At 39.5% G+C, this 5553-nt stretch overlaps 1 long non-coding RNA gene across 1 annotated transcript in view; it reads left to right on the top strand.

Moving 5' to 3' along the window:
- The window catches only part of LOC141389664 (uncharacterized), a 68680-nt gene that overhangs the window by 28465 nt on the left and 34662 nt on the right, over positions 1-5553 (top strand). The gene's annotated exons all lie outside the window — the stretch shown is intronic.

Genomic DNA, 5553 nt, shown 5'->3' with positions numbered 1-5553 from the left:
GAATTAGCTCTTGTAAGTTTCTTTTATTTTCTGTTATTGCAAATCAGTTTCTGTAATTTACAGAAACATCGAAAGGTACAGTCAACCAAAAAAGTCTACATACACCATGTAATTTTTGAATTTAACCATTAGGCAACTTAAAATTAAAAAAAAAAAAACATTTATGCACCTTTAAAGGCTTCAAAAATACTTCACAACTGCAAATTCAAAGTTAAGTATATATATAAGTTTTCAAACTCAGCCTTTGTCTAGCACCACATCTAAATATGCCTGATGAGCTGAATTAAACCACAAGCGAAACGATCGTAGCATATTGCTTGGATCTGTGTGGACTTCGATAGATATCACTTTTTCAATACAAAACTCCTTAGGTCATTATAGCTCAATTAATTCAATTAAATAAAAGATTAAATTTTTTATTTCATGTTGTATCATTTTCAGTGACAGTCACTGTATATATGTAAGTTTATGTTGGGAAATTGCAGTAATAACATTGTTTTATAAGGAGACGAAAAAGTCAGTGAATTGTACCAATTTGAACTTCTATATCTCAAAAATGATAAAACCTATGAAAATATTCTAATGGACAATCTTGTAGAGAAATTTCACTGCCACAACATTTTCTTTAGATCCATTTTGATGGGGCTTGCGGTTTCCAAGCAGACTAGTGTAAACTTAATAATGTGATTTATTTAACCCACTTAGCACCGAGAATTTTTTTTGCGAGAAAACTTAAAATTGTTTATGAAAACTATATTTTTGAGTCTTTTTAAGAATTTTTTCAAATAATAACTTTTTTCTCTAAAAGGTATAGTTTTCCTGCAATCGGGCCTTCTTTTAAAAGTGCCAACAACTTTGGAGGGTCATATAGGTGTATCCTTATATGCCAATCCCATCGTTTTTATACCCTCAGCCTTTAGGCTAAAGAGGGTATTTACACTTTGATACGACCAAAAATGTGCCTCATAGAAATAATGGTTTTAGACCCCAAGTATGTTTGTACGATATCCGTTTCAGACAATTTTGAGTAGATCTAGCAATGTCCGTCCGTCTGTCTGTCTGTCTGTCTGTCTGTCTGGCAGGCTGGTGCGCACGATAACTCTCGAACGGATCAATCGATTCGGTTCAAATTTTGGGTATCGAAATATTTTGTCCAGATTCGATTTAAGTTCGAAGATGGGCTATATAGGTCCACTCCTTCACGTACCTCCCCCACAAATGTTCAAAAATTGTCGCAAAACTTGTGCGCACGATAACTCTTGTAGGGAATAATCGATTTGGTCTATACTTTGCACATCGTGTAATTTCTACCAAACTTAGATGAGGTTCCAATATGGACTCAATCGGTCCACTCCTTCGGGTACCTCCCACACAAAATTTCGGAAAAGTTCAGTTTAGGACCTGGTCTCGAATCGCTTTGATTTTTGTTTACTCAAGTTGTATTTGCTGTGCTCTATACGATGCTGTAAGTTTCATTAGGGGCAAGTCCATACTTCCTGAGAAAATAGCCTGAAAGTTACAAAAAACCCTATGACACCGTGTGTAGTGGTTGGAGAGCAAGATAACTATCGAAAGGACAAACCGATTCGGTTCAAATTTTGGCTTTGGTTTTTGTTTTTGCAACTTGTATTCACTGCCCTCCATACGACGGCACAAGTTTCATCAGGGGCAAGTCCATACTTCCTGAGAAAATAGCCTGAAAGTTGCAGAAAACCCCTATGACACCGTGTGAGGTGGTTGGAGCGCAAGATAACTCTCGAACGAATCTGCCGATTCGGTCCAAAATTTGGCGTTAGTAATATTTTGTCCAAACATAGTTTAAGTTTGAAGATAAGCCATATCGGTCCACTCCTTCAGGTACCTCCCCCACAAAAGTTCGAAAATGTTCGGGAAAATTGTTCGTACGGTTACTCTTGAAGGGAGTGGCCGAATTGGTCTATACTTTACACATCCTAATATATCTACCAGATGTAGATCAGGTTCAAATATGGATATATTTGTCCACACCATCCGGTACCTCCCACACAAAATTTCGGATAAGGTCACTTTAAGATCTGATATCGAATCACTTTGATTTTTGTTGAAGCCAATTGCATTCGATGCCTCAATTACGACGGTAAAAGTTTTTTTAGGGGCAAGTCCATACTTCTTGAGCAAACAGTCCGAAGAGTGTAAAACCCCCCTATGGCACCCCCATGGTCTATGTCAGTCCATTCCTTTAAGTACCTTTTCCGCAAAATTTTTGAACTTTAATCCTAATCAACATTTTTGTCGGTTCATACGACCAAAATTTTGAAACTCCCTAAATACATACGTTTTTTGCGAAAAAAGTGTTTCAATTTGCACAGGCTGAGGGTATATCTCTGTCGGCAAAGCCGACTGATACTTTTTTACTTGTTAATTGAGAAACTACTCTTACTATATTCCTAATAAATCCCTGACTTTATATGATTCTAACATTAGCTTTGTTCCTTTACTTTCTTAATAGTAAAACTAGCAAAAGAGAGAAGTTCTCTCAGAAAACTGTGAAAATTGCTCTCACGTAACGAGTTTTTCACAAAAGTAAAGAAACGGCTACAATGTCAAAAAACTAACATGGCTGCTTAAAAAACAAAATAAATTTCACTGGTTTAAATTTTTATTATTTTATTTCTTTTTATTTTGCTTTGACAAACAGCGTAGTTTTCTTTTTTGCTTTTGCCTTAATTGTCAAATAAATGCCAAATCAGCAGTTTGACAGATATTCCACTTTTTACACAACGAAATTTGACGTAGGGGATGGAAGATACCAAGCAACGGTCCTGACCGGTTTTAACATGGCAAAGCCCAGGATTTATCTTGGTCCCTCTTTCATCTCATGTGGACACTGACCTCCCCGTGGTGTCACCTGGGGAACTGCCTTTAACAGCCGTTAAAGGTAGTGAGCTAACATGTACCGCGCGTTCACCCATAAGAACGTTAAGAACTTTGGTTTGGGCGTCGGGTTAGTAACCCTTCCCTAGAAAAAACAGCCTACTATGAAAAAAACGAATGAAAAGAAAAACAAACAAAAGACAAAAATAAATTTATCTTATTTAAATAGACGAATGCCCCAGAAGAAATCGCCAAAAAAGCGACGAAACGTCGGGAAGAAAAAAGCAATAAAATCTTTGTTTTATTTGCTTAAAATATCTGAGGTCTTAAAGCTTAATCAAAAATACAACAAACCCCTCTAAAGTTAACGAACCTCGCAAACGTTTTAAGGACCATGATCTGCGAATCTGCACCTGGAATGTTCGCACTCTTTATAGAGAAGGTGCAGTCTTCGCATTGGCAGACGTACTTGAAAAGTACAAGGCCGATATTACTGCCATACAGGAAATACGATGGATTGGGAAAGGCGTCACAACAACACCTAAAGGTGACGCACTGTATTATAGCTGCCATGACGTAAAGCATGAGTTTGGTTGTGGATTCGTAGTTAGTCGGGGACTAAAACATCTGGTATCCAGCTTCACCCCAGTGAATGAAAGACTTGCTGCAATTCGAATAAAAGCTAAATTCTTCAACATCAGCTTTATTTGCGCTCATGCTCCCAGGCGATTTTAATGCCAAAATGGGAAAGGAGAATATATTTGGCCCAACAGTCGGGAAATTCAGTCTCCACAGTGAAACATCTGAGGCTGATAGACTTTGCAGCTGCAAAAAACATGGTAGTTAGCAGTACCAGACTTAATCATCTCGATATTCATAAGGGCACCTCCAGATCAAAAAACAAGAAATCAAATTGATCATGTTGTGATAGATGGAAGACATTCATCGATCGTTCCGAGGCGCAAACAGCAAAGGTACGCACCCGCTTAAACGTAGCAAACAAAGTACGAACAGACACAACACGAAAGTTAGACATCGGTAAGCTGCAATCACAACAGATAGCCACAGCATATTCCACTCAACTAACCCAATTGCTTAATCAAAGCACTCCTCATCCCGATAACATATCAGCGCAATGGCAAAGCATTGCCCACTCCATGCAAACAGCCGCAAAATCCATACTTGGATACCAGAGGCCTCCACCAAGGAATCCTTGGTATGATCAGGAGTGTCGTGCTGCTATTGAAGAGAAAAATGCTACTCTACAATCAGTAGCAATGCGTAGCGCACGCGAGAGGTATCGGGAGAAAAGGAGAGAGGAGAAACGTCTTGAAAAAAATCGTGAAAAATCGAAATGTACAGGAGCCAGCATGAAGTGCGAAAGTTCTACCAAAGAGTGAAACATCAAACTGTTGGCTTTGGTACAGGTACATCCTCCTGTAGAGACCAGCAAGGTAATTTGGTAACTGAAACAGATAGTGTACTCAGGATATGGAAAGAACATTTTTCCAAACTGTTGGTATCCAATTCTAACGAAGATACCACAGATCCAATCCCAGAAGATGGTATTGAATGTATACCGCCCGGCCAGAATGAGGTAAAGACAGCAATAAACCAGCTGGCAGCAAGAACGCGTACCCGACGATTGGAACGTGAGGATCATATGTCCAGTCCACAAGAAGGGAGGTAAGACTGTGTGCTCCAATTACAGGGGCATAAGTCTGCTCCCTATTGCATATAAGATAGTATCTGGCATATTGTGTGAGCGACTATGACCTATGGTCAACGAGATAATTGGACCATACCAATGCGGCTTTAGACCTGGCAAGTCCACCATTGACCAGATATTTACCCTGCCTCAAATACTGGAGAAGACCCAAGAGATGCAGATAGACACCTACCACCTTTTTGTCGATTATAAAGCAGCCTTCGACAGCCCGCTACGTTCAAAGGTATTCCAAGCCATGTCTGAATTTGGTATCTCCGCAAAGCTCATCCGGCTTTCTAAAATGACTTTAACTGACACGAGGTCCTCAGTTAAAATAGGAAAGAACCTCTCCGAAGAGTTTGATACCAAAAGAGGTTTCAGACAAGGAGACAGCCTTTCGTGTGATCTCTTCAACATCCTGCTGAAAAAGATTATACGAGAGGCAAACGTCAAAAGAAGTGGCACAATCTACACCAATAGCCACATGTTACTTGCTTATGCTGATGATATAGACATCATGGGTCGATCAGTAAAAGAAGTAACTGATACCTTTATAAAGGTCGAAGGAGAATCTGCTAAAGTGGGTCTGGCGGTAAACGGTGAGAAGACCAAGTTGATGGTGTCGACGCGGCTAACTCGGCACCTCCGTAAACACAACAAACGACATGAGTTGTGAAATAAAAAGAAGAATTGTATTGGCCAACAGATGCTACTTTGGCTTAAGTAAGCAGTTTAAAAACAAAGCCACATTTCGTCAAACAAAAATAACACTCTACAAAACACTGATACTTCCCGTGCTGGTGTAGGGCTCCGAAGCCTGGGTACTTGCGCAAGCAGACATGGCAGTGCTTGGTGTGTTTGAGAGAAAAATTATTTGAAAGATCTGCGGACCAATCTGCGTTGACGGTGAATATCGACGTCGCATGAACCACGAGCTGTATCTGCTATACAACGACATCAATATTGTCAAACGTATCGTATATTGTCAAAGA

The sequence above is a fragment of the Musca autumnalis genome, unplaced genomic scaffold (assembly GCF_047663935.1).
Source record: "Musca autumnalis isolate F117 unplaced genomic scaffold, ASM4766393v1 scaffold_1, whole genome shotgun sequence".
Classification (NCBI taxonomy): Eukaryota; Metazoa; Arthropoda; class Insecta; order Diptera; family Muscidae; genus Musca; species Musca autumnalis.
The sequence above is the reverse complement of the archived record's forward strand: the minus strand, read 5'-3'. Positions and strand labels throughout refer to the sequence as shown.